The sequence below is a fragment of the Taudactylus pleione genome, unplaced genomic scaffold (genome assembly GCF_031769625.1).
Source record: "Taudactylus pleione unplaced genomic scaffold, aTauple2 ptg000727l, whole genome shotgun sequence".
Lineage (NCBI taxonomy): Eukaryota > Metazoa > Chordata > Amphibia > Anura > Myobatrachidae > Taudactylus > Taudactylus pleione.
The window spans coordinates 121,240-130,591 of NW_028285129.1; the positions used below are offsets into that span (position 1 = coordinate 121,240).

General features: G+C 46.1%; 1 pseudogene; it reads right to left on the bottom strand.

Moving 5' to 3' along the window:
• Window positions 1-7,964: 7,964 nt before the first annotated feature.
• On the bottom strand, window positions 7,965-8,836 carry LOC148477284 (uncharacterized; annotated as a pseudogene).
• Between the last annotated feature and the right edge of the window lie 516 nt (window positions 8,837-9,352).

Consider the following 9,352-nt stretch of genomic DNA (forward strand, 5'->3'; position numbering starts at 1 on the left):
CAGCTAAATTCCGGGTCTGATCCATATAGGAACCCTGTTCCAACTCCGGGTCAGACCCAGAATTTTGGTGGAAAAGGGGTATAACAGTGTAAGAGTGATACAGATTGTTGGTCATTCCTGCAGAAGATACGTTTTATGTGACCATAAATCAGGAATTATTCATGTAAAGTGACTGTATGATATTTCATACATTTCTATTTTCTAAATACCTGAAAGACTTATGCAGATATTGCACTTCTGTCCACGGTAATAGGGGCTTGATATACATCATCTATGAATAATTGGATCAGTATCTTCTGATTTTCCCATTACTTATATGTCTGTGCCATTATCTATGTATTATATCACATAGATCACCATATATGAATTCCCCCAACATAGCGCTCTGCATTTGAAGAATAAAAAGAGAGAGATTATCTTATTAGAGAGAGTAGGACAGACCCTTCTTTTCCTATCGCTCCCAGAACAATTTTTTGACCTAATGCTGCTTATTAATTAAATACCTAATAAATGTACATTTTTAACTGATCAATTTATCATCATCATCATTTTACCTGCACTCTTGTCAGAAACCCCCTCTCAGCATATTAGATGTGCCTAGTCTCTTATATTAGACCATTCTGAATTCATAAAACATTACCATTCTTGGTGCCTCTATAATAGCCCCCCCCCCCCCCCCGCTGCTTTCACTGTATAATTAATGTGCAGCTGCTTCTAAGCTTTAATATCCTACTACACTTTATAATTGGTGGGTCTCTGTACAATCATATCCAGCCCTCTCACCTCCCTAATTCCACTTCACCTGTGTTGTTACTTACTAGATGAAAGCACAAAGGCACCCTGACCTCAATTACAGTATTGCCTTCTTCTACCCGGCAGACTGGTCCAGGGGACCTGTCTTCTGTTGTATTATTATAATGGTGAATTAGTTACCATGCAGGTACCATATAACCTTATGTACATTTTGACCTATGTTCCATTTCTGCAGTTATAAATAGATTTACAAAAAAACTTGAAATAATGCAAAAATAATGTGTAATTGACTTAATCTTCAAAATACACTAAATAAAAGTCTATTCCACAAATTCCTCTACCTCTCCATGAAACACAGATCCTCACTAGTAGTATATATGTGTTATAGTGTATATGAGAGAGCAGCAAGCTGGTCACATGACAGGATTCCCATCCTGGCCTCATGCACCTGTAGTCATGGCAACAGCATTGTTTACTTTCAAAGTTGTGAGCGGCAGTTACATCTTCCAACTGACGTGTTTGGAGAAGACGGAGCCCAGTGAGCAGTAGCAGCAGCCAGCACAGGAGTCAGTGACAATGGCCGGAAGGAAGAGGAGCAGGAAGATGAACAACAGAGAGACAGCACCAGAGCCAGCCAGGAAGGGAGCATCTGAGCTGGAAAGGAAGATACCAGGCCCTGAAGATTATCAAGAGAAGAGGAGCGGGAAGAGGAGCCGGAAGAGAAAATGGCGACAACAGGAATCCCTGGTAGAGAAGAGGAAGACATCGGGCAGCAAGGAGAAAGCATTACATGGAGACCAGCAGAGACCAGGTAGAGAGGGGAAGGAGGGTACATCAGGGAGTACACCCATTAGTATGGGGCAGATGTAGGGCCCCAGCAGTATCAGAGACACTAAATGTAGTTGGATATTCATCTAATTTACTTTATAATGTTACACTGGCAAAGTGTTTAATAGAAAATGTTACTATATAAACAATAATAAGGGGGTTCATGATGCTGCATGTGATGAGCTGCTTATTACAGTTATTCAGATACAGATATTAATAAAAGGAAAATCTCCCCTCTTCTAGCCGGTCCCTACACGGGGGCACAGTAACATGAGCATTACTCTGTATCCTCTGCCACCAGCTGTCACACACATGTTATACACACACTATGCTATATCCATGGGCTCAGGGCTGCTGGCTCATAGGCTTATAGAGACAGAACCTCCCCCAAGCATTCACATTAATGGGCACCGGGGGAATTAGCTGGCAAGGTTTGGCTTATATATGGGAAAATGGGGCACAAGGGAAAATGTGACCCCAACATTACATAATACACAATAGGCGTTACTGCACGTCACCCATCTATCTGCAGTGCCTGAGCTGTGTGATACCTGGTGGGAAAGGATACAGAGCAATTCCCATATTACTGTGACTCCATGTAGGGACTGGCCAGATACATTTCCTCTATTTAAATGAAATACAGCTTGGAGTGTAAATAGGTGAGCGCAGTGCATGTATGAGATTGGAAAACTAGAGTTTGCAACGTTTTAGTGCTTTAATGCGCTTTTGTCAAGCAATACAATTGTATTGCTTGACAAATGCGCATTAAAGCGCTGAAACATTGCAAACTGTAGTTTCTTGAATCTTTATTCCATAAGCCCAGAGCGCTGCAGTCTCCTATCACTATTTCTCTACTTACGGGTCAGTCGACAGTTGTCTCTTATGGAGGGCACCCAGCAGGGTTTATTTGAGTACAAATGAGTGCTACACATAATTACTATACACAGTATATGGACTATGGGCCTGACTCAGAGATGGACACATTGCGGATATGAACACGGTTATAGATTATCGGTAGCCTGTACATGTGTATATGTCACCCTGCGCATGCGTCAAGTTTATTTATTGATGTCGCTCGCAGTGAAGATTTATCCGTGAAGTGAGTGACAGGCAGGGACCATTTGTGGGTGGTAACAGGGAGGTGATGACTTAAATGCTGATGTCTCATGACCAGTGGCGGATCTTGCCTAGGGGCTGTGAGGCTACAGCCCCCCCAGTAATATCCGCCACTTCAGTATAAAGTCAGTGCAGTCCGTGACTGCATTCTCTACACTACTGTGACTGGCAGTGGCTTCCTATTGGAGGAGCCACCTGCCAGTCAGATATACAACAGGCAGTCTCAGGGGGAGGTGTCTCCTCCCCCTGGGGCTGCCAGTCCCGGCTGCTATTAGCAGAGAGCGGCTTCCAGTATGAAGCCACTACTCTGCCTTTACACCAGCCCTAACCGGCTCCTAGGGGCTGCAGACAATGCAGCCCTTTGGAAGCTGGTGACATGCACATGTGCACGCGCAGCTCCCAGCCGCTAGTGTGCATGCGCCGGTCCCAGCACTTGACAGATTGTTGCCGGGACCCGCAGGTAGAGGTGAGTGACGCTCGTTTCCAGTGGTGGCAGCCCCCCTCATCTAAGAGGGTAAGAGCCGCCGCTGCTCATGACCGTATTCTGGGTGAGTCTCTGCCTGTGATTGCGATCCTGTACGCAGTAAAAGTGGTTCCGACGTCTCAGTTCCAGCGGGCATTTTACATGACCGTAGGGTTACTCAGGAGGCCGATGCTGCGTCTTTATATGCAGCTGCTTGGATTTGCGAAACCGCCAGTGTTCATCTCAGTACAAATCCCGGTGCCTGCACATCTCCATATTTCCGCACAGCTGCTCCGTACAAAATGGCAGCGGCGGTGGTGACATTAGCGTTCATCTCTGACTCGTGCCCTATATTACTGAGATTAATATCAGTCATGTTATAAGACTGGTGCCGCCATTATATATAACATTGTATGTGAGTAACAATTTCTCCTGCGTTATCCTTTGGGTACAATATGATATATTCTATGAATAACAGTAACAGTAATATTAGGTTATCTTATAAGATATGTGTTGGATAATTTGGGAACTTGGTAATAAAATGTATATAGATGTGTTATATACAAATAGCTAGTCCTCCTTATATCTGGTCTCTGTTAGTGTCTCTCTGTGGGTTATGTGTCCCTAATAATAAGGCAGCAGTTACAGTATATGTAATTAAGGTTTTTTATTATTATTATTATTATTATTATTCAGGCTTCTGATCTTTTTTAATGTCTTAAAAGGTGACGATGGAAAGAGAAGAAAGGAAGACAAGAAGAGGAGATGGAGACATGAGGGATCTATTATATTCCCGAAGAGAAAGAGAGCGTCGGACGAGGCTGAAACGTTGGCGGATGATCAGCCAATGCCAGGTAGGGAGGGGAAGGCGGTTTTCATCAGGAAAGGTTCTTTTTATTTTTTACATTGACAAAGACTTAGGGCGGGACGCATGACCAGCGCCGCAAAGGGCTGCTCTCTCGGTAAGAATGGCCTTTTGCGATGGAGGGACTTCCGGGTCTATGACCCAGAAACTTTCCGGCGTCCTTCTGTGCATGCCGCAGGGGGTGCTGGGAGGGATCCAATCAGATCTTATAGCACTCTGCAGAAAGAAGCCCATAGGCTTTTATGGGTAACGCCATCAAGAAGATGCCGTTACCCATCGCAACCAAGCCCCGGAGTGCATCTCATTCGGGGCTTGGTGTACATGAGAAATGCGGTCAAACCTCCATTTTCAGGGTTTGACAGCATTTTTCATCCCGCCCTTATAATGAAAATATTACTATATAAACAATACTGAGGGATTTCCCCATGTTCCTTGTATCTGTATGTGCTTACTACAGTTATTCAGATGAAAATGTTTAAATAAAAAAAAAATGATTAGTACAAATATCATTTATGGAGACAGGGACATGTACTGTACAATGGTTTTGAAAAATCCCACTGCAATGGGTTCTAAACCAGCCACTTAGTAAATCTGGGGTTTATATTATTCTACTGGGAAAAATATTGATGTTCATTCAAAGTCCTACTCTAAAGTGTGGCTTCTCAGTGTTTTTGCGCTTAGTAAATCAGCAGGATGCAATCCCAATGGGAAACCGCAGCCAAACCAAAGGCAGTTCAAACCCGTAGTAAATTTTCCCCTTAATGTGCTTATGGTTTTTGTTTTTATTTTTCTGGATCTATAGTACATACTGTACTTTACTTGGTACAACTTTAAATATTTAACTATATTTAAACTAAAGGAATTGATGTCAACATATTTTTCTCAAGTGGGAATATAGATGCAAACAGTTTCAGACTCTTTTTGATAGGTTATAAAAACTCTACATTCTGTAATAATAAGTAGTAAAAAAAAAGTTGTGTTTTATATCAAGAGCTGAACTGAGACATGAAGGGCCCATTCGTGGAATGTAATGGTTGGTGCCCATTTCAGCTTCATGCCACTTTAGGGGTACGGGCAGACCCTGGCGGTGATATGATTTGTCCTACAACTACAGGATCAGCCCAAAGAGGAATTGGCTAATGCAGTATAAAAAACAAAAACATCTCCTTGTTCACCAGTAATAATAGGGCTTTTGGTGCTTTGATAATTTGCATGAGGATCCCTGACCGCTAGTTCCTTAAAACCAATTAATGCATGTGATTATGGAGTAAAAGCTTGATGTTTAGGATCCATACTATTGGAACAATCATCTATACAGTTGCTCAACAAAAATACTAAAGTCCCAAGATTGTGCTCACCTGCCATCCTCACATTCATTTACGTGGTCCTGGACACGGTTGTGCCTCCGGTAGTCCATAACGCTTCAGGTCAGCAGCCCCAGAACTTCTTGGACTTCAGTAAAAGTATAAGATATGTAAGGGATGAAGAGGTGAGAACTAGAAGAAAAAGGAGGAGGCAGGACAAAGTACAGGGCAGTATCTAAAGTTTGAGGGGCCCAGAGGAAATGCTGGTGGTGGGGGACAATTATTGCTGCTGACAGGGGAAGGGCAGAGAGGCTGCCAATGAAAGGTGAGGGGTAGTGGAGCTGCTGCCGAAAGGGAAGTGCAGAGGGGCTGCTGCTGACAGGGAAAGGGCACAGAGTCAAGTCTGGTGCAGACAGGTGAAGCGTGTAGAGTCTGGTGCAGACAGGGGAGGAGCAGAGAGTCTGATACAGACAGGGGAAGGGCGTAGAGTCTGGTGCAGACAGAGGAGGAGCAGAGAGTCTGGTGCAGACAGAGGAGGAGCAGAGAGGCTGGTGCAGACAGGGGAGGAGCAGAGAGTCTGGTGCAGACAGGGGAGGAGCAGAGAGTCTGACACAGACAGAGGAAGGGCGTAGTCTGGTGCAGACAGAGGAGGAGCAGAGAGTCTGGTGCAGACAGAGGAGGAGCAGAGAGTCTGGTGCAGACAGAGGAGGAGCAGAGAGTCTGGTGCAGACAGAGTAGGAGCAGAGAGTCTGGCACAGACAGGGGAGGAGCAGAGAGTCTGGTGCAGACAGGGGAGGAGCAGAGAGTCTGGTGCAGACAGGGGAGAAATAGAGAGTCTGGCACTGACAAGGGAGGAGCAGAGAGTCTGGTGCAGACAGGGGAGGAGCAGAGAGTCTGATCGAATCCCTCCCAGCATGCCCCACGGCCGACGCGTCACTCTGCACATGGTCAGATGGACTCCTGGGTCATAAACCCAGATGTCCACGGCACAGCGCACATCGCAAAAAACAGCCTTTATCGGAAGAGTTGTCCTTTGCGCTACTGATCGCATATGTTAGTGCATATGCGATCAGTTGGAAATGCAAAGCATGGCAGGATGTACTCCGCAAGGTTAGTACATCCCGCCTTATATCATCACACACACTCTCTCTCTCTCAGCTCCTCACCAATGCCGTCACACCAGAACACACTGAGGCACTGCTGGGTCTGTCATACAGTGCACATGCAGTGAGTGCCTGACAGTGACACTGTGACACTGACTGCTCAGTTACCATAAACGCCCTATCGGTATATGTGAACACAAATCCAAACCAGTACAGCTTAACCAACCTTACATAACTTATCTAAAATAAAGACACAGACAACTTTATTGCTATAAAAATAAGATCAGCCTTTATTTTAAATACAAAAAACGACTGGTGACGGAAAGAAAGAGCGTCATAAGCCAATGGTCCAAATTCACTTTAAGCAATTTCCACTATCCTCCACCATACTTGCAGGGCCAATTGCCCTTTAAGCAAGTAATCTTTAAGGTCTCCAAATCAGGCACCAATACACTCATAAAAAGGCCCGGCCAGTAAGCCAGTGCAGCTGACCCCAGAAGGTTAACGTCAACAGTGTATTGATGCCGATTGCACCCCAAAATAAATTGCAGTGAACCTAACCCTTTACCTGACGCTCCTTCCAGCCACGCCCGACGACACCTCTTAAAGACGGGCCCGCCATCAGTCTAAACTAAACTACCTAATCCCCTAAAGATACTTTCCAAGAACAGCGACGTCCCCTCTTCAGTAAGGTGAACTCCATCCGAACGGAACAGGTGAGAATCTCTAAAGCGTATCAAAGGATGATTTATCACCAGGCCACCTAAAGCTACCACTCTTTTTGCCACTAGGGAATTAACCTTGCGTCTTGCCTTGTCGACTAACACCCCAGGCCTCGCGCTCCTCCAACACTGCCTGGGAATGATAGCCAACCAAACCAGATTACACCATGGCCACCAGGAACAAATGGTCTCAAGATCCTTAACTACCTTGTACCTCAAATCTAAGGATGACTGAGACCCCAGATCATTGCCCCCCAAATGCAAGACTAGAACACCAGGAGCCCCAAAACACGACGCCATCTCTAACAGCAAACCTAGCAGCGCGTCCCAGCGCATACCTCTCCTGCCTAACCAGCGAATGCTGTCTACTGCTACAAATGACTGAGGGTCACACGCCAAGGGCGATGTAGCTGCCCAATGGATAAATGAGTGACCCACGACCCATATGGGTCGAGGGTCCAAATTAGCTCCTGCAAGAAAAAACACAATGTAACAAGGTTACCAAATGGAAGCCAAAACTTAGCACAAACGAAATGTCGGCATCAAAAGAGAGAAAGAAAGGTAGAGAAGATAAAAGACAGGGGGGAGGAGGAGGGGGAGCAAAGGGGGAAAAAAACCTAACTTGGCCCAAGGTGAAAACCTGAAAAAACCTGCCCGGATAACAATAGCCAATCAGTTTTCGTGGTTCAGGGCAAAAACAGGGCAAAATCCCTCAGGGCCCCCACCGATAACGGTGACGAGCGGTAACAGAAAAATTCCACGTTATAATAATACAATAGTAAGACAATATACAATGCAGAAGCAAACATATCAGTGCCGAACATAGCGTTTATAAGCGTTCGATTTCCATCGCCCTAGCACTTTAATTTCTGAAACCGACCATCCAGCACGGGCTGCGGCTGTAGCCGCCCCGATCCGAAAGGAATGGGAACCGTATACCCCTTGAGGCAAGCCGAGGTACTGGGTACACCGCTGAAGGACAGATCGGAATTGATACATGGTCAAGGGGGAACCATCACCATGGATCAACCACGCACCTGGCAAGTTGGGCCGAAGGCGCAAATACTGTCTGGCCAGCGCAACTGGGCAAACACATGCATCCGAACATGCCGCCAAATACACCCAGCGACCTCTACCCAACTGATCTGTTTTGGATCGCTGCAGCTTACACATCAGAGACCGGGCGACGATAATGTGTGAATAAAGTAAAGCAGGAGGGGCCCGATGAGAAGCAGCTACCAACTAGCTGATGTGAAAAGCCCCGTGAAAGGCCATCGCAAAAGCGAGCCGGAAAAGTATCGTTTCATAAGGGGACGTGCAAACATCAGACAATACAATCACAAACTAAAAAAAAGTAACGAAAAAGTAACTGGTCTTCTGGGGTCATCCTGAACCGGGGCCATTCTAGCCCAACCTTTAACAGCCCTTTGTACTAAGAATCCCTTGGTAAAATCCCGACGCCCATGCAAGCGCAAGAAAAACGAAACGCCGCAAATGATTCTCGCCACCACCGCCCTGGACTTACCAGCAGAATATAGACCCCATATAAAAGATAAAAAGACTTGGTAAATCCGCTTACCTCCGTCACGCTTGCGGGAGAAAAAGGACTCCCACTGGTTCCAGGCAGACTGGTAGGACCTCAACGTGCTGGGGGCGAGCGAGTGCCGCACTAACCCCTCCATTCCGGACAAATAACCTGCCAACAATGAGGGGGGCAGATATCACCAATCGCTGCCGCAGAAGGTGCAAGTTCCCTAAATCTAACCCATTGAAAGCGGGATAGCGCATCTGCAATGGAATTGTTTACGCCGGGAACATGCCTTGCTTCGAAATGAACATTACATGCCAGACAGCGCAAAACAAGCTGTGCAAGGAGCCTGAGAACCGTCAAGGATGTAGACTTCTGCCGGTTAATACCATAAACTACCCCCAAGTTGTCGCACTAAAATATGACATGCCGGTTACGGAGCCGATCACCCCACAACTCCAGGGCAACAACTATGGGAAACAGCTCGAGTAAAAGAAGATTCTTGGTCAGCCCCCCGGCAACCCAAGATGAAGGCCACTGGGAAGCGGACCAAGAGTCCTCCAGGTAGGCTCCAAAACCAGTAGCACCGGCTGCATCCGTGAAAAGCTGCAGCTGTGCACTGGCAGCTGGGGGATGCAACCAAAAACTAATGCCATTGTATGTTTCCAAA